At 37.8% G+C, this 22944-nt stretch overlaps 1 protein-coding gene across 2 annotated transcripts in view; it reads left to right on the forward strand.

Annotated features, from left to right (window-relative positions):
• Window positions 1-22944, forward strand: part of NCKAP5 (NCK associated protein 5) — a 442999-nt gene that overhangs the window by 329899 nt on the left and 90156 nt on the right. The window lies entirely within an intron of this gene.

Here is a 22944-nt window from a genome sequence, read left to right on the forward strand (position 1 = left end):
AGCAAGTCCTCAGGTGACAGGACTTTTTTCAATAATGTCACAGCCTTTATCAGTTGTGGCAAATTGCCCAGATTTATAGAATAACATTTAAGCCTGACAGAATCTGGACCTGGAAGGTGAGTGAACAGATCCCCTCACTGATGTCAGTGTTATGCAGAGGCTTGTTAAAAATATATATTAGTAAATTCCAATACATCAATAATTAATCTACATAAATAGTCTAAGTAGCTATCAAAGTAGAAAGATGAACTGCAGAACCATTAATTATGGTTGAAGATAATTAAAACAAAAAGTTGTTAATTGTGTGTTGCTTAATGGCATGTATTCTTGCACTTGTTTTTGTCTTGAGGAATGTAAATAGTGATGTCAGGGATTCTGTGGTTTATTAATTACATGGTTTTTTTTTAGTTATATGCAATTAACAGTTTGAATCCTTTAGTATATGCAGAGTAATTACTTTAAGTATTTTATTAATCTGTATGAAAAGGAGGGAATTGCTGTTTGCTAGTTCCTGTGAAGCGAGTGTCAGAATCTTTAATCTTACTTTACATGATTGGTTATTACTGCAAGATCGACAATTAATAAAATCAGTGGTTCCATTAAAATACTTAGTGAAGTTGGTCTTCCATCTGTGCACTGTAGAGTCTGAAGGCTGCCTATAAGTAACATACTGAAAGTGAATGAAAATATGAGACCCATTCCATTAGTAGATTTTATTATAATTTCATTAATATCAGCACTTTAAAAAATCATATCTCTTTATATTACTTTGTTTTCTATTTATTCAGTTATTTAGGTCATTCAGGTTTTTGACAAGTTTTGCTTGTGCCAAGATGTAGCCTAGTCTGTTAGAACATCCATCCTTCCACCCTACCTATCTTACTGCTGCCTCTCTTGTAATCAGGGACTGTATATATACATGTGCATGTATATATGTGTATTTAAAGGTAGTTTACAGTATTCATCTAGGGAAAAGTGTGAGCGAGTGGTGTCGTGTTTTTTTTATACAAATGCTTTGAGTTAGCTGTTCGTTTCTTTTTCTGATCACAGAATCACAGAATGGCCAGGGTTGGAAGGGACCTCAAGGATCATGAATCTCCAACCCCCCTGCCACAGGCAGGGCCACCAACCTCTTCATTTAATGCTAGACCAGGCTGCCCAGGGCCCCATCCAATCTGGCCTTGAACACCTCCAGGGACAGGGCATCCACTACCTCTCTGGGCAGCCTGTTCCAGTACCTCACCACTCTCTCCGTAAAGAATTTCCCCCTGATGTCCAACCTAAATCTCCCCTCCCTCAACTTAAAACCGTTTCCCCTCGTCCTGCAGTTATCTACCCTTTCAAAGGGTTGATTTCCCTCCTGTTTGTAGGCTCCCTTTAGGTACTGAAAGGCTGCAATGAGGTCACCCCGCAGCCTTCTTTTCTCCAGGCTGAACAAGCCCAGCTCCTTCAGCCTGTCCTCATAGGGGAGGTGCTCCAGTCCCCTGATCATCCTTGTGGCCCTCCTCTGGACCCTCTCCAACAGCTCCCTGTCTTTTTTGTACTGGGGGCTCCACACTTGGACGCAGTACTCCAGATGGGACCTCATGAGAGCAGAGTAGAGGGGAACAATCACCTCCCTGTCCCTGCTGGCCACCCCTCTTTTGTTGGAGCCCAGGATACCATTTGCCTTCCAAGCCGCGAGGGCACACTGCTGGCTCATGTTAAGCTTTTCATCTAGCAAGACCCCCAGGTCCTTCTCCACAGGGCTGCTCTCAAGGACCGCTCCTTCCAGTCTGTAGGGATGCCTGGGATTCCTCCGGCCCAAGTGCCAAACCTTGCACTTTGCCGTGTTGAACCTCATCAGGTTCACCCGGGCCCACCTTTATAGCTTCTCGAGGTCCCTCTGAATGGCATCCCGTCCTTCAACTGTGTCAACCGCACCACTCAGCTTGGTGTCGTCAGCAAATTTGCTGAGGGTGCACTCGATTCCGTCATTGATGTCATTGATTGTTAAAGAGCACAAATGATGAATACCTTCTCTTGACTGGTAACATTCAAACAAACAAACGAAAAACCATTGAATAAGTCCAAGCTAACTTGCAGAGAAAGAAAATTAAAAAAGACAAGCTGTCCATCAGCATAGAACTAAATGGATAGTTTAGTCAGTATTTGTACAATATCGCAGATTTAGATTCTGCCCTTTCGAATACCTACATGGGCAAAAACGGCTCCTGTTCCATGCATTGAATAATTTTTTTTTCCTGTCCTTGTTGAGTACTGTTTTGGTAGATATGAGTTGAGTGGTGGTTTTCTTCTGGAATTTCTGTCAAGGTGAGGAAAGCTGCAGTCATCTCGATCTGTTGGATACTGGCTGGCAAATTATCAACTTTAACTGGGAAACAGGGCTTCATTTTCAGAAAGAACTTTCTTTAAATGAATTCCTTATCAGTGGAGTTGTATTTAGAATTTATTTTCTTGTTCTTGGGTGCTGTCAAATGTATTGTCAAATAAATGTCTGTAGTACTTTTTAGCTTTTAACTTCTGTTTAACCTAGAAATTTTCTCACTGAACAATAAAAATCAGTATAATATAGAGTCTTGGTAGTCTGCCCAAGTGAGAGCTATCATATCCTTTGATAAGAAGCATATATGTATATTATACCTGTAATCTTTTTACATTCTTTATCGTTTACAGCAAATTCTATTTCCACTCTACGGACTGATAAATACCATACGTTTCTAATCAAGTGAAACAGGTGACAAATAACAAATGGTTCGTGCAGCCTCGCATTCCATTTTATGTAGTTGAAATTAATTGTGATTTCCTGGATATCAAAACTGTTTTGTGCCTTCAGCATTCTTAGTTGGCTGCTCATGAAATGCCATCTAATTTACTTCAGCAGGTTTGATCAAATGCTGTAAAACTCTTACAAGGCAGGAAAAAAAATTCCTGATAACTTCTCTGTGTATTTGGAGTGCTTCACAAACTGAAACATTAACGAGGTGCAGCAAATAACATGAACTCCTTTGTACAATAATATTTCTTTCTTCTTTCATCACTCACCAAGCTAACGTTTTTTTTTAATGGTAGCCAGCTGTGTACAAAAAATACAGTTCATTATGGACATGCATCAACCCTTGCATAGTGATTATATGTAGATATATATAAAATCACATTAAAACAATATTGATGTATCTCCAAAATCATATGCGTATAACTGAAGTTTTTCACAAAGCTTTATTGGACCTCCTGGACATGTTAGCTATTATATAGACTCTCAGAGCAAGATTTTATGCTTACACTATCACTGTGACAACCTTCTTGCAGCAAGAAGAGATCACACAGTTACAGTGCAGAGAGGAAAACTTTGGGAATATTCTACATTTGAGAAGCAGTATCTGTCCCCTGGGACAAGGGCTTCGTTATTCAGTGTGGATATGGGCTCTCTGCCTCAATTTAGCTTTAACTGACAGAAATACAGGCTGCCCAAGCACCTGCATAATTGCAAGTGACTTAAACTGATATACTGAGTTAGTGTCAGTCTTAATCTAAACATGTCTGTTAAAGGCATAGTTACTTTGATTTTAAAAATGTAATCAGTGATAAATAGTGTGTCAGCTTTGAAGGCTTATTAAAGTCTGTCGTTTGCACAGACATTTATGCAGTGAAGATAATTCAGCATGAATTAACTATGTCTAACTGTATGAAATGTTTGAGTTCTTCCAGACTTCGCTCTTTGCCACTGCAGTGCTGCAGCTTCCTTAGAAAGTTCTTGTTTGTGAAGGAAGCAAGATGATGGGGCTCTGAACTAAATGACCAAGGAGTCCTTAGTGAAAGTTGTTTCAGAAAATGCTCTCCTTCAGCAGCAATTTTTTTGTTGTTCTTGTTAGTATGTCCTTTAACACAGTGCATGTCTCCTCAGTTTTTCAAAAAGAAAAGGGATTGTGAATTGAGATGAGGACTCAAAAAGGCTGCAATCATTCCTTGCTTCAGCTGCACATTTCGTGCATCCTGTACCATCTGTTTCATTTCTGCCTTGGTACAATATCTGCAGACAGGTGAGGAGCTGGAATGGAGCATGCAGTCAAGTATCTTGTAAAGCTGGCTGGTTTCTCCTGGCTCCTTCTATCTGTGCATACTCTTATACTTTTATTCAAGGACATAAAAACAGCTCAGGCCTTAATGCTCTGGCTTAGTCTGGTTGGGTAGTGTATTTTACACATGAAGCACAGAGTAAATCAGATTATAGAAGAGGCAGAATTAAAGTTTTGTGTCTAAAATATAGATCCTAGGCAATTCTGCAGGAAAAATAAAAGAATCTGAATTCCAGCCTTCTTTGTGTGCTGGTTCCCCTGTGCATCTATATGCAGGATTGACTCCTTATTTGCCCTCTGAAGAGCCCACAGCCCATCTTTCCAGAGATCACCAGATGTATGTCATTGTTGTAGCCGAAGTGCAGGTGTGCTGCCTCCTGCGAGGCTTGTTGGGCAGTATGGCAGGAGAGGGTTTGAATGATGCATCACACAGTGCAGCAAGCAGTACGTCCACCTCATATGGGATGAACAGTGTCTGCATTTAGGTTACAGGATCATGTTCTTGCTAGCACATGTTCTATTTTATGACTGACTGTGCATGATCACAGACACAGTCCTATTCCAGTACTCTGTTACTTGTGCAGTGTACCATTACCTTGCTATGGGGAATTCTTGAAGTTTGATTATGTGGGAATGGCTTCATAGAATCACAGAATGGCTTGGTTTGGAAGGGACCTAAAAAGTCATCTAATTCCAACCTCTCTGCTCTGGGCAGATTTTTACTCTTCAAAAGAAATTATTTGCCCACTGTAGCCTAAACACACAGTATACACATAACAATTAAAACAAGTATCACCAGCCAGGAAGTGGTTGCCTTGGTTTGCTCAATGTCTTAACTTCCCTTCCAGATCTTCTGTAGTAGGCACAACTTCCATTGGTCCTGAAAACTAATTATTGAAGGCTGCTTACAACCTTGCATCTTTACATCAAATTGCAAGCCACTGGAATGGCAACATTAAATTGCAACATTGAAATTATCAAATAAAAAGCCCAATCCAATTGTGAAAATCTGATTGCTTTGGAGTGAGTGAGACTCAATGATAAGTTTCAGCAAAATAAGCTGCAGCAAAACTGATATCTGCTAGAGGAGAACTCTGGTTTTAATTATAGAAGTTTGCCCTCTTGCCCTTTTGCAGTTCATCATAGAAAAATGTGTTTTGTTTTAATAAATTGAACTTTTGGGAGAAAACTCACTCAGGATAATAAGCTAAATGTTCAAAAGTATTAAATGGGTAATTTCCTTTGTATCATCACCATTAAACAAATGAGGAAGTATGTCAAGTATTTCCCATATTATGCTTTTACTGCCCTGTAGAGGGAGAGAGATGTGTTTTTAACAGAGATAAAAAGGAGGTAGGAGAAGGTGACTTATTTCCTTTTTGAGAAGAGAGCTTTTTTCTTTAGGAGTGTGATTTTGTTTTGTTCTTGCCTGGTTCTCCTTTTTTTCCTTCTCATTTTCCACATACTGCAATGTAAATTGATAAGAAAATTAATAATTGTATCATTTTTCATAAATAAAAAAAAAAACAACATGCATTATCTAGGGGCAAAGAACCTGTATTTCTGAAAATAATTGGATAAACTTCTTGTGTATGCTGTTGCTTCACTTCAGCTCATAAGGAATTTGAATCCCTCTACTGCATTTAAAAATGATGTAACTTCTAAATATTTTGTAGCAATGTTTTAAATATTCTGTAGCAATCAGTTTTGTTCTGGCCAGTGCATTCAATCTGGTTGAGCCAGAGGCATCTTCCCAGTGCCTTGACCATTCACATAACTTGGTTCAATGTGCTAATCGGTCACTGAAGGCCAACCTACTTAATCCTAATTATTGGATTATTTTACTTTTAAATCTTCCTTCCTCTACGAGACTTTTATAATTTGTTTTCTGAGCTGTGCCTAGGAACTCTTTTTTAAATAGCGAGGGATCAGTAGATGAAGCAGGAAAAATTGTATTTCCAAAGTCATACAAAGGCTTATAATGATTCATCACTGCTCTCAGATACAGCCCCGTTGATTCTAGCTGTTTGCTGGTAACACTACTGTCAAACTGCTCTGGCAACCCAAGGAATGAGTAAATTTTCAGATGAAACCTGAATAAGTACTATCACGAAGAATGCATTCTGTCATTTGTGATGCTTGAACTCATCTATTGTACGTCTTCAGTGGCTCAGTTGTTTCTGACCTTTGAGAAGCAAATCTCATGGCTGCTACGTGTCACTCCTTTCCTTTGTGTTCTAGGATGTTTTCCTCTTTGCCATCTGTTTTCACCCTTTCCTGCTGTGATCTCTTTGCCAGATGCTTGTACCCAGTTTTTGCCAAGCTGTGCTTTCCTGCCCTTCACATCTTCCATTGCAGCTTCTCCATCCATTTGACATACTGCAGATGAGTCCATGAAGCTTCATGGATGGCACACAACCTGAACTGCTTTCAGTGTGAATGCACCTTGTCAGCTGAGATATATTAATAAAAATGATATCTTCATATAGAAGGTGAATACAAACCTGGGTAGACTAATTGAATTAAGTTAGTATGTGATGAGTATTTAAGAAAAAAGAGTGTACTTATTGCAGACATTTAAAATATTAAGGAACTGAAAGAACTTTCCTATTTTCTCTCTCCCTTTGCACTTTTTTATGTAAGTCATACAAAGTTCATGATATACAAGAATCAAGAAAATTCTAATATGGATATGAATTTACACAGAGGGGTTGAAAATAGCTCTGCCCATTGGAAGAGCTGTTCAGATTTTCTCTCTTATTGCTGCAACTATTTGCTATTCTCATTACAGAGGGATTCCTGACCCACTGTTCCACCAAACAGTTCCATCTCTTGAAATTAGTGCTTTAATATTAATCTGTACATTAAATCATTGCTTCCATGACTGGTGGGAAAGGCATGGGGAGGCTGTGGCTATCTCATTTTTCTGACTACTTAGTTTTCAATGAATGCTTAAAGTACTTAGTTTCTAAACTCAAACCTCTGGGTGCCTCTGGGGAATTTTAGTCCAAATGACAGGTCGTATTGGTATTGTTTTCTTTTCTAAGTCGAGAAAAAACAATATTTAGCTGTATGTCCCATGAAGCATCACCATAGCAGTCCAGAAGTTAAATACTTTGGATTTGGTCACAATATTCCGAGCTTCTGAGTCTCTGATGCCTGGTGAAAAGCTAAAGGCTTTCAGATTGACTCTTCTTTCTGCTATGAGATTCCAAGGTAGTAGTATTCTTTCAAAATTTGCTAATTCAGTGATGAACACAGTATGATCAGGCTAATATTCCTGTTCTATAGACTTCTAAAATGGGAAGCTTATAGAGTTCAGTATATAAAACTGCATTTTTTTGTAATGTCATACTCTTGATTGTAGTAAAGGGAATTTTGGTGTGTATCAGATTTTTTCTCCTTCAGCTTGCTCATGCAGTGATCTTGGACTTTAATAAAAGTTCATGGCTTCCTAAACTTGAGCAAGATATTTCACGTTAGAAAGACAGAGTGAGAAACTTACATTCCTCCTAATTTGTATCTTCTCAAGTAGATAGGCATAAGATTCAGGGCAGTGAATCCAACATCTTTCAGGTGGAAAAAACCATCTCTTCTATGAATTTTTAATTTACACTGCTGTTTGAGTCAGGATACTTCTTAGAAATTTGCTTACTTTACCTGTAGTGCTCATTTTTGCTCAAGTGATGGTGCATACACACGTGAAAATTACAGGCAAACTGTAGGATCCTCTAGAGAAAATATTCAGCTCTAGGACTTTTACAAAACATTAAGGAGAACTGAGTTTAGAACATTTTTATGTTTTTGCTGTAATTCCTTGTATTTATTGTGAGAGCAGATAATAAATTCAGTTTTTCAAGGATATTCTGAATTGTTGCAATAGCTTCTTTTCTTAGAGTTTTCTCTTTCTGTGTGGCACTTGGCTGATGTAACAAACACTCTTTGAATAGTTCACAATAATGAATACGTCTACAAGAATAATGATTTGGTGCCAGAAGATCTGAGAAATAGGTGTTGGCAGTAGAGAAAGGGTAAGTCATGGAAGTCAAGGAAAATCATCTTGGTTTTATTAAGCTTGTCAAATTTTCTCTATTGAAATAAATGTTAACCATGTTCTGCACAAAGAGTCCCTGCTAGGTTGCAATGAAGGAATCTGATACTTCAGTCTGACTTTTATAACTTAAATAATGGTGGTTTTTGGGTGCCCTTCTCTCCATGTATAGTGCTTCCTTGCACGTAATCAGGAGATAATGTAACTTACCTTTTATAGCTTTCAGGCGTGTGGTGCAATTGAGAATTCACTCTCTTTGCTGAGTGAAATGAGATTTTCTAACAGTATGTTATAGATCTAGGTGACTGTGTTTGTTCCAACACATCTATCATTTCGGAGTGGGACTCAGGAGTTTTTTTAAATAGTCTCTATCAGGTATGCACTCTGGGCTGGCTTCTACAAAAGCTCCTTTTGCCAAGCCTTCTCATCCTTCACAGTGGCACTTATTTCAGGGGGAAAATTCTCTGTAACAGATTTTAGAATCACATCTTATATTTTTAATTTGCATACTAATGCGTGCAATTTTGCTGGCAGTAAGGGAAGTCATATACTTCATAAGCTAAATAAATAGCTGCAGTTTGTGTCAAAGTAGCACCACAAAGAATAACCCTGTATTCTGTGGACCTTTACTGGCTGCATATCCCAATTAATTTACCTCAGCTTTAGAACTGAATCCCTTACAACTCTTGCATAGAAAAAACAATTTCTCTTTACATTTCTGTTCACTTGTCTTGGAAAATGATGAAACAATAACGAGGTTCACATGGTGATGAACTTTTTCTTAGTTTGGTAGTAATTTCCATCTCTGCAGGAATACAAAATTAGAGATTAAGATGAGATTCTGGGCAGCTCTAATTACACCCAAATTACTAGAATTATCAGAGTTACACTGACCTGCATCATAGAAGTGCCTGTCACAGTGTGGGTTTGGCTCTGCTGTTGTCTGTATGTTTAACTACACATGTGAAGACTTAACAGTTAACATACTTGTGAAATTCAATATTCACTGCCTTTATTATGCAGCCACTTTAATAATCTACAGCATAAAATACTCAGTTATTTTTAAATCTGCTTAATCTGTCATGTTGACAAGCACAGATTTTAAGATCAGTTATAAATATATAAAGAGAATAGATACATCTAATATGGAGTAGTCTGATTTTGGTCCATTACACAGGGCTGTGATTTTTGGTAGTGGTTCTGCAGATGCCTGATGAACAATGAACCAAATACGTAATTTCAGTGTCTCAGCAAAAAAAGAAAAGCTGTATATAAGTATAATATAACCTTACATTCACTGATACATTAAATCTGCATGTATTTATCCATGCATATATCTTTTAATATACATTTGATTGATTCAAATACGCAGTTCTATTAAATGCTAAGTAGGACGAGTTTGGGTGGGTTTTTTTTGTTTGTTTTGTTTTTTTGTCAAAACAATCTATTTTCTCCTCCCTCAGGTGTTTTTGAATTAATGGTTTTCACATGCTGCCCATTGCTGCCAGCTGTAAGCTTCCCCTCCCATAGGGTGCCAGGACAGACTTCTGCACTGTCTCTTCTCAGGCTGAGCACCTGTTCCCTGCTTCCCAACAGACAGCTCGTACTGGGTCCTAGGCAGGGGTAGCCCCTGCTCTGCCTTTAGCCATGAGCAGATGTCACCTCTCTGCTGAGACCCAGAACTGCCACCTCATCTTTTGTGCCTGTGCAGGTGGAGGAATTAAATTGCCTGCCAGGGTTCTGCTGTTGCAGCTGGGATATGCAGGTGCATCATGCCATCTAGAGGGCAGAGCTTCTTCCCTTTCTACACAAATACCCAGGACACGTGTTCTGGTTAGTATGTATGCATACAAGGCTTAGCTGTTATTTATAAGAGAGAAGCATCTAGTTAGTAATTACAACTGCTCCCCTTCATAAACTTCCAGGTTTCCCTACTGTCTTCCAGCAAAGACATGTTCTTCAAGAAAAATCCTTCTGATTTTAGTGGTCTTGGTCTTAGTATTGAAGTGTTTTAGGGAAAAAAAAAAAAGTTTTAAAAAGAGGAAGCAAGAAGTAAGACCAATTTTTTCTTTTAAATTTTCAGTAAGTTGTAAGGAAAGGAAAAAAGAGTACTAACAAATCTGACACTGAAATACCAAGAGATGGTTATTGTGCCGGGCAAAGTCCTTTGTAAAGTTATTGTAACTACCCTTTTGGATCAGTTGGAGAAATGAATCTGAGGTTTGTGGTTTTTATATGAGACTATTTTGAGTGTTCCATGAGAAACTGAATTCTTCCTCTCCTGCACTGCATTTGTTCTTGGTTAGCATTCCTGTTACTGGCTTATAGTTGAGACAGGTTTTTCAGTGAAGAAGTCCTGTGACCGAGCAGCTAAGGCTTCTCCTTTTTATTCTTCTAAGCCTAAAGGAGTTTGCTGCCTTGGACCATAGGAAAAGTCTATTGCTTGCTTCTGGACAATTTTCAGACATTCTATATTGCATTTAATGTCGTTCTGCTTTAACCTCAATTACCAACAATGACAGTTATAATATTCTTTTTCTTAAATAATCAATGAATGCTCTTTCTGTAACCTTAAATCTGATCCATATCATCACAAAGACATTTCTGTTAGACGTTGTAATGTCTCCCCAGTGCCATGCAAAGGTAATTGATCACTGAATACATACATTAATTTGATTAAACTAAAGTAGGGTGAGTGAAACGCAGAAAGAAGCTTGTTACATGCTTTATAGAAAATAGCCTTTTTATATAGTGCCCTGCCAGGTAAGATAGTGCAGGTAGCAGAAGTGTCATTTTCATTGGGACTAATTAACTTTTCTTGAAATCCAGGATATTAGCCCTGGCAGAACAATACCATAGCAGCCGCTGAGCCAGCCTTAGTAGACCTTTGCAGAGCTGCTTGGTGTAGTATTGACTTAACCACCCCACTAAGGAAATAACTTGTGTCTTCTTGGTCCTTCTTTGTGGGACAGGATTTTTATTATTATTTTTATTCCAGCACTAGCATTCTTTATACTTTTTTTTTTATCAAATATTTTGTCCTTCACAGTGTCCCAAGGGTAACTATTCAAAATTTTACTGAATTACATGGATAAAACCAGGTATTTTTACTTCATTGTAACAAAGGACATGCTAATATTAGGAGAAAACTCTATTTTTCACAGAGAAATTGAATAGAAATAAGAGATGAGAACTTCTGATGTTTTTAAGCAACTGATTTGCCCTGCTAGTGACCTCTGCCAGGCAGGGATATTTCCCAATTGCAGGCTGTACTGACAGAGCAGTAATATGATCGATCCTGGGTATATATTACGTTGCATAGTATTTCACACATTGATTTATTTTTGTTCTTTTCTCCACGTTTTCCCTTTAGGCCAATGGATTAATCACTGATACTGGTTTTGAACAGCAGCTTGAAATAAGATAACAGCAACATTTCCTCATGCGTGGTACTAGTGTTAGTATATTTGGCTATCTTGTGTCAAATTTGGACCTGTGTAGGTGGGTGCAGTTCCAGTGGCAGCTCTCAAGTTGTGCTTATTCAGGTGAATTTGGCTCATTAGGTAGAACAGAGCCAGGCTGTTGGGCTGCCTCACTTTTTATGCCCAAGCTTCTTAGTGGAGGACCTCCAACTCTCACAGAATTTGACTTAACATGTTCCATTCTTATTTTTAAAAAGCAAGTGACATACAGTACATTAATGAATATTCTTTCTATAATGCACGTAGCATTTAAGAAACAATTGCTTCCTCTCTTACAATCCATATGAAAGTGCTATTGTTATCCAAAGCTTGTGTTTTTTAACAGCTTCTGCAGTTTGTTATGTGCTCCCTTAGCATGTAGTCTAAGGCTTCTCTTGGACCTCTTGGGGGTATAGTCTGCCTGTAAATAAAAGTACAACAGATAAAGTCAGAGATAAATTTTCTATGCTGAAAAGCAAGATTAAATAACTAATAGGAAAATATTTAGTATTTTATCGTAACACATAATATATAATTAAAATTAAATTTACTTTCCATGTAGCTGACCATAATGTTTATGTTTCTGTACAGCTTCATATTTTCTATTTTCATGAAATACAAAGTTGTGCAGTTACCCAAGTGAAAAAACACCTCTGGCACGTTTCTGTGATATTTAGGAGAAAGCTTTCCCAATGGGCAGCTCTTCTCTTTTGCACCGTGGGACACGGTACTTTAAGCAAGCTCTGTTCCAGCCCTGTACAGTTGGCATTCCTCTCCCAATTCTGTGTCAGAGAAACCACGTCCATTGGCTCCAAAGCCATGCAAGATTTTGGTCACAGTCGTTTTGGTGGGGTGGTCAGAAAGGTCACCTAAGGAAGACACTTGCTGCTCAGCCAAGCCAAGCAGGCAGTGTGGGTGCACCTGGCATCACTGGCATGATGGTAAAACCTCCCTGTGATAAATGGGGGCTGCCACACCAGGCAGCTTCTAATGGCTTCTTGCTCATAAAGTGAGCGTAGTCTGCAGAACAGGAAAAGCAGGTGAGGCTCCAAGCTGTTGAAACTTTTTAAAGAGATGGAAGAGAGTCTGTGTTATTTTCTGTTGAGCAAAATGCAATTACTTTGCAAATTCACTGTTCTGCTCTCAAAGATTAAAAATAAAATGAGCAGAACGTTTAGCAAATATCCATGAAGAATTCAGCCTGCTGCATGCGACTGTGTGCAGTGAGGGCATTGTTTGGTACTTCCTCTGTCTTTTAAGAAAAAGAAAAGCATTCAAAGCTTTCAGAAGACAGAAGCTGATGTTTGCAAATTGAGTTTCATTTCTGTTAGCAAGAAATGAACTGTAATGTTGTGATTCAGTTATTAGAAGTTAGCTATTGGCTATAAAACAATTTCTGCACACTGTATGCCGTTCGGTGCTGTTTGTAACACAGTGAACCAATGCCTTGTTCTGCTTCGCTTTGCTTCTCACCTCCTTACCTGGAAGGGAGAGACATCACTGAAGCCATCAAAAGAAGTTCATTTTTGAGTACCTGGGGCTGCTAACTTGTGGGTGACTTGTGATGAAGAAACGGGAATTGCAGGAAACTTTGCCTTCAGAAATAACTCAGTGCTGCAGTGTAGTTAAAAACAGAGAGACTGGCTATAAATTTATGTTATGACTTGTGAAATGGTTGACATTAATAGCATATTGTGGTGGAAACATTTCAACTTTAAAGGAATAGAATAAAATATGTTGTAAAATGAGGAAAATAACTTATTTTGTATTTTATTGTGTTTAAAAATATTTTCTGATTGCGTCAGTGATAAAATCATGTAATTCTTTAAATCTGTTGCAAAAGGAATACCACTTAAGTATTTTTTGCCATTTCATTAGAAATCATACATGTTTATTTGTACAAGAAGATCTGGTTTTCCTACTTAAGGAATCATTGGATATCAAGGATCTGCTCTGAATTTCTCACCACACAGAGAATGGATGTGACATTTCAGTATATGGGATAAGTGTTTTCCAGGCTGTCAGATTAAATTACTCTATTTCGTAGAACAATTCTTGTTTTAACTAAATGAAAAGGCTTTGAATAATTAGGGGAAAAAAAATTTCTTGATAAAAATTAATCATCCTCTTTCTCTGAGACAAGGCAAAACATCTGTTGCATCAGCTTTCAGTGAACACCAAAATAACTGCTTTAGGGAGACAGTGAATGATATTGTTTATTATACATTAAAGGATATACAGGAAAAAAAAAAAAGGCAGGAATCCATGATAGTTTTGGATCCTCTCTTTCTATTACCAACCTAAAGCATTCTCAGTTCCTTAATTTCTTTGGGAGTGGAGAGTGTTGGGTATGTTGGTGTTCCATGAAGAGAGTGGCAACTTTAGATCCACGTTTGCATTTTACCATCATTTATTATCATCCCTTCTGTTCGGGTGCATGAAGAGCCCTGAAAGTATGACTTCAAGCATGAGAACCATTGCTTGTGTTAACCTGTGAAATTTCATTCTATGTTTGCTCTGGTAGTTTTAGGAAAAAAAAAAAAAAAATATGTGAACTTTAATAGAGAAAAGCTGATCTGGATAAACAGAATTTCCAGAAATCTAAAAAATATGTCTGCCTTAAGATGTGTAAAATCCTTGGCTGGCTTCTACTTAATTACAAGGTTTTCTACTTAGTTACATTGACCATCGTTTTAATTTTATAAAGGGAAAACACATCATCACTATTTTTAAAAATTAATTAGATTCTGAAATTACTTTATATTACTAAATTGCTTATTGTTGTGTGCCCTGCCAGACTTTGAAAAGCTATGTTATAATTGCTAAGAAGAAAAGCTAAATCTGTGAGTTTCACCTTTTTGAAGAGAACAAGCTTAAGGCCTTTGTGGCTTATTCCTATAAGCAAATACGTGGGTCTTCTAAAGACAAACTGTCTCTTGGGCTTCTTTTGCATGCTTGCTTCCCAAGGCCGTGAATTGATAGTACTGTTGCCTGCATTTAATATGAAAATCCCAGCTAGACAAGTGGGGAAAAATAAGAAATGGATTCTGTTAGAAAAAGTTGTCCAAATAATAATTTTCATACATAAATCTGAAATGCTGTATTCTTTTGATGCTCTGTGTTAGATTAACCTTGGAGTTGAGTGCACTACTCGGGAAGGTGTGGATAATGGAATCACAGAAAATAGAAAACTGTGACTGTGTCAGTAACCTCATGGTCAAAACTGCAAAGGTTTGAAGGAGACATTGTCTAAAGTTTTATATAATTCTAAAGTCGCCCTTCTCATTGCTTGGAATACTGTCCCAAAAGCATATGAGTTTTGCTAAACATCTGATTTTTATTTTATTTAAAAAGAATTTGTATTTTGTCTTCAGTACAGTGATCTTAAAAAAAAAAAAAAAAGATTGCCATACATATTATTTTTGAAGCACCTAAAACGCTGCAAATACTTGAACTGCACAAATATTTGTATATATGTGTGTGTATATATATCAGTAGAACTTTTAAATCTCATCTGAATCTTCTGCAAAGAGTTTATTTTTTAATGAAAGCAAATATTTTATTTGAAAATGGTTTCACTGGCCTTTTTTTGTTCATCACGTTTCAGTCTTGGATCCGTAGGCAGTCAGAGGTTTGCAACTGCTCTGTATTAATTTCAAAGAATTAGAGTTTTCCCTGAACAATTTGGTATTTTTGCCAGGAAAAAAAAAAAAGAAAAGAAAAAAAAAAGAAAGAAACAAATGGAACTGAAGAAATATGATAGGATTAATTAATTTAAGGGTTCTGAATAGATATTGATGCGGTTAAATATCAGGTTAATATTAAATACCAAGTGTCCTTCAGGATGAATCAAATCCACACTACTTGCCTTTATCTGCCTACATCAATTGTAAGAATCTGAGTTTCAGTTACAATTCCAGGACCAAATACTTTTTTCATAGACCAGGGATTTTATTTTTAGTTCTTTGATGGAGGCAGTAACTGCCTGTTAATATTACATGGGGAAGCACTGTAAATCTGTTAGAGTGAGAGCCTCAGAGTTCTTCAGGGACGGCGTGTTATAAATGGAGACAAATCACTTCAAACAAGAGGAAAGAAAAGATTGAGCAGCTGCCTCTGCTTCAGAGTTTGCAGGGGGAAAGATCACTAAGTGTAAATAGTTGAAAATTAGAAAATAAGCCACTTTTGTGACACACATACATTGTTCATGGCATAAAATTTCACTCTTAGATCTCGCATTTGTGTGATGGCATAGTGGCCTGTACCTTCATCCCCAGGTAGATGCTTCCAGGGAGGTGCCCCTTGGGAGGAATGGATGGGAAGGGTGAATGAGCTCCAGCATTCCCCTTTCCTGACTTCCCAAGCCAACGTTTCTGTATCACACAGCTTCTTGGGCTTGCCTGGCTGTGAGCAAGAAGAGTTCTCTTGCCTGTGATTGACTCTTCATCATCATCAGCTGCTTCTCCTCAGGCAGGCCAGAGCATTGTTTTCAGTAGGTGACTGCCTGGTTCCTCTGCACAGAGCACTGCCTTATGCCAGGGTGCTCTTAGTATGAATGATGGAATGGTTTGGGTTGGAAGAAACCTTAAAGATCGTCTAGTTTCAACCTCCTGTTGTGGGCACAGTTGCTTTGTGCAGAGGATAAATGATAAAAAACAAGAGTCCTGCTTTTTCCCATGCTCATACTTCTGTGTTTTATCAAGTATATACACATTTTGCATCCTGTCATGGATACCGTTTATATCTTAAGTACAGGAAGTACACTCAGCTTTATGCTTCCTTTTGGTGCTCAATTATATGTTTTACTTCTTGTCCTCAAAAAATGTTTTGTCTGGGATCATTTGGAAGAGTTATAGAGAAAAAAAAAAAATCCTTTATAATTCTACTTATTTATTCAAAGGCCTGTACTAACAACGCATCAGCTGTGAGCGTATTGTAAGTCTATTATAGTCTCAGTAAATAATGCTAGAATTTGCTGTTTGCTACAATTTGCATGCAAGTAAACAGACAAAACTATTATTGATAGATCTGTTGGTAGCTTAGGTATTTATTTGCTGGAAGATAAGCCTGGGCTTACAACGCAGCCTGCTCTGCTAGAGCTGTACCTAACCTTCTCTTCAAAATGTCAACTCCAGACATTTCTGTGGTGTCAGAAAGGAAAATGTTGAAGGTTTTAAAGGCTTGTCATTCTTAAATACGTTAGAATCAAATGAAATATAAAAGACAAATATTACCATTCTTGAACCAGATAAAAATTTCCAGCAACAACATCTGGAGAAAAAAAAAAAAAAAGCCTTAATAGATTTCACAGAAGAATTCACAGGAATATAAAGGGTTTGGATTTTTTTTTTTTCGTATATTTTAGGAGTCAGTTTCATCGGCAGTGTATGAATCACTTGGTTTAGTTTGTTTGATTCAGCTGCTGAAGTTCAGACATTCATCCAGCATAAGGAGATTTGAAGGATGAGCTTATAGTTATCCCCTTCTTACCAGGAGTTGGCTTCACCATTGAACACCTGTTGCCCCTTCTCATGGGAGGGGGGAGGAGGGAGCTTAGTGCTGATGAACCCTGACCAGGAGCCTGGGTCCAGCTTTCCCTGCATCTCCTGCACATCTATAGAACAAATGAGCAAGTCCTATGTTTTAAGCTCTATCAGAATGAAATCCATTGCTTTAAAGCAAATATAGTTTCCAGTGTAAATTCATGTTTAAATACGTGAATCAGCTCATGAGTAATTTGTAAAACATCATACATAGCTGCACAGACCTTGGGCTGCATTTTCTTAGAAACAGTTAAATCAGGTTTTTGCATGGTGTTAAGTAGTTAGCTTTCTGATGCTAGATAAATATCTTTTGATTTCTAGCATACGTTAAAAAAAAAGTTACAGTGCTCTCTGAGGCTACAGCCCCGCTTATTGGTAGCTCAGCTGTAATCTAACACAGGTTTTAAGATTTGTTGGTAGTTGTTCTAGCCTCACTCTGTTTTTGTGTTAGTAAAGAATTTAAAAGAAAACAAGGATTTTAAGTTCAAGAATAATCCCTAGTGGTACTGCCCAGAAGGGTTCAAAGTGGCCTTCTCATAGACAGAATTATGATTAACCCTGTTATGGTTCTCTATTTTGTTATTTAAATTTGCATATACGTGGCTTTCATTGCTTCATTTGAATTGAGTTGAATGTTGGCTGGATATTTCAGATAAAATATGTCAGATTTTGTAAGTGTGGCTGAAGAGAAAAGACAGTTGTGTCATGCTGAAAGGAAATCTGAAAGGAGATGCTCTGTGGTGCTCCAGTGTGGTTCTGCTGTGGAAAGGGTGAAGCTGGAAACAGTGCCAGTGGGCTGTAAGGGGCAGCTCACATCTCAGTGCTGGCAAGGAGGTGCTGTAGCAATACGGAGGAAAGAGGCCAGTGGAGATGCTCCTGTGCTGCTAAGAATAAATTAAGGCTGCTGTTCCTATCATTATGTTGATTTAAAAACAAAGGTGTAATTTTCTGTACTTCTAGTCAATGTAATGATGCTGTTGAGTTTTTATCTGGCAATTTGTCTAATTGAAAAGGAAGTGTTATTACTGGTTCAGTCTCTCAAAGGATAAATTTTCTGTGTACAAGGGGCAGAATAATGCAGAATCTCCTGCAACTAATGATACAGAGTGGTTCAAGTGGTAAGCTGTTCTTAGAGTGGCAGCTTAGCAGAAAAAAAATCCCCTAAGCACATATAGAAATATTGCAGTAACTTTGCTACTTACTTTTAACAACGGGCTTTGACATCTAGTATTGCTGTATGCAGCCATGACCACAGAAATATACAAAATCAGAGGCTGAAAGCATGAAAAAAGCTGCTGAGCGCTTCTGAGGTGGTTGGACAGCTATTAATATACCGCACAGGACATGACAAATGAGTGTATGTGTAAATCAATAAACCTTTCTGTAAATGCACTAATGGCTAAGTATGAATAACAAAGAACTGCACGTGGTAACTGGTGTTGTAGTGTTCTGTCAGAGATTTTAAAGTTCACTGTCATAACTTAGTTCCTCTTGACCTTTATTGATGGTACCTTCAAAGGACGTTGAGCTGCTAACTTGACACACAACCTTTAGACCTTCATCTCCTTTTCCCTTAGTGCAAAGTAAATGCTTACTCTCCTTCCCTTTCTTATCTCTTCCTTCCCCCATCCTTTCATGTTGTCTCAATGGTTGAATGAGGAAATCTGGTTTTGTGTGCTTCTTTTATCCGTGTCTTCTGGTAGAAAATGAAGTGGCGTAATTCATTTCATTGTGGTTATAAAAGTGTAGAGGACTGCTTCTTGAAGACTCCCTAACAGGTACATGAAATAATTCATCACTTAAAGAGCCCAATGTACCCATTGTATCCTAATTCATAACGCATCGGAACAGGCTAGACAACAAAATGTTGTTAGTGTTCTTTCAGCTTAATAAATCAAAGGACATAAAGGTTAAGGCTAAGCTTTTTGAAAATTCTGTAGAGGAGCAAATTCAAATCTCATTTTCAAACACGTTTTAAGTATTTCAGTCCTTCTTAGAAGTGCGTAGGAACGGCTTTTACAGGATGATAAGAGAAAGCTGTCCTCTTAAGTGCCACTTGTAGCTGCAAGGCTAGGGGAGATGTGCTGTCTCGTGGCATTCTCAGACGTGGCAGTGTGTCTGCCACTTGTAAACACCACTAAGTGTGGAACAAATTATAGTTGGTAGGCAGCTAAACCTGCTTTATGCCTCTAAAATAGTTAAAAGGGAAGAGGACAGAATGGAAGTAATCATCTCTAAATGTCTGTATCGATATGAGCATATTTGTTATAAGCATGTTGATTTTCAGCTATTTTTAGTCTAGCATTATTTAGCTGAAAGGTGGTGCCACACTGTTGGTGTGAGTGAGGATATCTTGTGCTTTGAACGTATAAATTCAGAAAAAAACTGTGAGCTAGAAGGGAGCTGGGCATTTTTCAGCTCAGAGCCTACTGCTAATGAAGGCCTTTGGGGAGGCAGCAATTCCTGTTGTTTTGGGGGCTGTTAGCAGAGGGATTTGGTGTTTTTCTGTCAGGCAAAAAGCTGTAGTGTGTTCTGTTATTCGTTAGCAAAAGAGTTCAGGATATGTTGGAGATTGTATTTGAGACTTCAAGTGAAGATGCTTTCAATAAGAGTTTGATGTTGACGTGATTGTACTGCTTGAATTTATGTTCCTTGTGTGTTGTGGTTAAGGTGACCTAGAGCTAATTATCATCACCATTTTACTCTTTTAAAATTTTAATTAATTGGCCTGCCTTTACTAATCCAGTATAGTAGCACCTTCTCAGAAACATGACAAAGGCTAAAGCTGCCTTCTGTCTCCTCATTTCTTCTCTAGCATCTAGAGCAACAAATCGCTGTGAACCAAGAAGCTTCTTCCTGCCCCAAAGAAAAAATAGTTGATTTTAAGGAAACACTGTGTCATGTGAAAACAAATACAGGTTTTCTTTGCATCTGGTATGTGTCTGCATTCATGGAAAATAAACAACAGATTAATATCAACTTCAGCAGGAGTGCACCTCAGTGTATCAAGTGTACAGTCTGCCTGTTAGTCGTCTCAGATAAAATAGGAAATAAATGGGAATACAGTTGCAAACACAGGTGCAAGTAGACGGAAATACAGTTTCTTCAGCATCCATGAAGGAAAGAGAAGTCTTTGCTGATCCACATCTTCATCTATGGGGCTGTTTTCCCTCCTGAGGAAAGGATTAAAATCAGAGTTGAGAAAGTCTCTTGTAATAAAAGGCAACTTCTGTTTTATATGAACTAATCTGAAGTTCTCACTTTCAAACTGATTTTCCATGAACTCACTCTCACAACTCAGAAGGCAGTGGTCTCTAAGAGTTGAAAGCTGTCTGGCATCACCCAAATCTTGACTGAAATCTTGAAATTTCCAATGTTTGGAGACACTTTGCGGAGGAATATTTTTTTTCAAATTAGAAGTAAGAAGCACCTCGGTTTTGACATTTGTAGGAGCCTTATGCCTGTAATGATCCAAAAGCCCCATGCAGTGTTTCATGTAATGGTAACTTATGCCACAGGTATTTTTGACCGAAAGGATCATACCCCAGGAAAACACATTTGTAGGAGATGAACGTTGTGCTTCTGCAGCAGTTTGCTAGTCTGCATCTCAAGTAGTGTTTGTGAGGCTGAAGGAGAGAGGCATTTTATTTCCATGTGTAACACAAAATATACATAAATTCCTAGTTGGTCGCTTTGCCTACAACTAGAAATCACCATGGAAATCAGGTGGTATCTAAGAGGGTGCCTTCCTCAGTAATCCAGCTTTTTGCTGTTGTTGTTTGGTTATGGGTGGGAGAAAGGACTGCACAGGAGTCAGTACTTCCCTACCACTGCCTCTGGGTGCAACAGCTTTAATGCTGTGAGAAGTGTGAGCTGCTTATTGTGGCTTAGCTTGGAGAAAGCATGGCCTGAAAATGAAAATAAAATGGGATAGGGATTTTCTCCAAGGAGACCTATTTTGCCTGTCTGGCAGAGGATGCCAGAATGTGCAGTAATGGAGGGCAGATCCCTCTGAGTGGGAACGAGGAGGTTTACAATAACAAAGCCCAGTGGTTTCTGTTAAATAAATGAAGATCTGGTTGAGGAGGCAGGGTTTTGAGACCACAAGTGCTATTAAACATTTTCTAAATGAATACTTTTGGGGGAATGTGGATTATTATCAAGTAGTCAGTTGCAGTATAGAGTGATTTTGTGTATCAAGCCGTGGTTTTCCCTGATGCAGAATCTTAAACAAAATCGATCAAGTGTTCCCTCCTAGTCCAGTCCTCATTACAAAAATGCCAAATAAGTGGGCATGATTTGCTCAGCAATCAAGAAGCACTGAAGTTGAGCTAACACTGACTGCATTAGATCCTTTCCCTGCACTTTCAAAGCCACTGTTGTGAAAAGGGTGTTATTATACAGATGTTTCCACTATGGCTTGATAAGAGAAGAAACATACCATTTATTTATAATGCTGTCAAGTTCAAGTTTCCTAATTTCCTTCAGAGATAGGCTACCAAATAGCTCACTGAAATCAGAGATTCAGCTAACAATCCAAGCTGGATTAGCTTCCATTTTGAAACCTCACAGCATTTGAAGAGTAAAAAAAGGAGTAAGAGAAATAATGGGGATTTCTCTGGGTATTTTGTATTGTGCAAGTGTATGTAGTAGTTCCTTCAGACATCTCTGTATGGAAGCAATCTGCCTCAACTATTTTCTGACTATTCACACAGTATATTTTTATTTTAGTGAAAACGAAAATTCAAATAATTAAATGCTTAGGTACACCATGAATAAGTGAAAGTGCCTTGCAGACTAATCCTTTAATGGTTTCTTCAGAACAATAGGAAGTATTTATTTTGGATGACATTTTAAGGTGATAGTCATAGAGAAAACATCTGAAGATCTTTAACTCACAGAAATAGATTTTTATGTAGCAATCATCTCTTTATTTTTATCAATCAATCTGCTGGAATGCATCTGTAAAAGCGAACTGATAACTGTATATGATGATGTCTTCAGTAGGGAGGACTGTTTACTCTCCAGCTTCTGATTTCTTACTGCTGCTTTTGCAGCTCTGCTTCTACTTCGCTATTTAATTCTGCATCTGTATTTTTTGCTCCATCATCTCACAGTTCTCCCTGCAGGATCACCCACAGGTTTTTTATAGCCATGTGCTGAATCCATTGGGAGGAAGAATTGGGAAAATAATGGTACCAAGCATTTTACCACCTTTGCTAGCTTTGGCTGTAACTACAAGATAAAGCACTAATTCCACACGGTTGTTTATTTACACGTGTAAATAAATAAACTCCATATGCCCTTCTTTCTTACCTCTCTCTTATTCCTTTCTCTCAATATATTGGAAGATTGCATACATTTACTCTTCCTTTCTAATCTTATTTTTATAATTTATCTGATTTTAGAATACTTGTTAGTAACTCAGTTTAGTGGACTTTGGGATTTTCATTTTGCTGAATCATTGACCTTTCTTAAAATAGAAGTGATAACTGTGCATCTTTCCATAGCATCTTTCTATACAGTAAATTACATTAAATTTTCCTCTCAAATTATAAATACTAGCTAGATTTATGGCTGTTGTATTGTATATCCACAGTTCTTTTGAAACAGCATTTGTTAAGCTTTTGTAGACTGACAGAACACTTAAAATGAAACAAGTAGAGTAAATGGTTTAATAGCTGTAATTATCTGAATGCGGTGACTGGTGTTATGGTTACATAATGTGAAGTTATGCATGGGAGACAAAGAGCTTTCTTGAGCCTTATTTTAGCTTCTCAATCTTTAAAAGAAAATCAGTTGAAACACATTCT

Source organism: Phasianus colchicus, chromosome 7, assembly GCF_987193195.1.
Source record: "Phasianus colchicus chromosome 7, bPhaCol1.hap1.1, whole genome shotgun sequence".
Taxonomy (NCBI): domain Eukaryota; kingdom Metazoa; phylum Chordata; class Aves; order Galliformes; family Phasianidae; genus Phasianus; species Phasianus colchicus.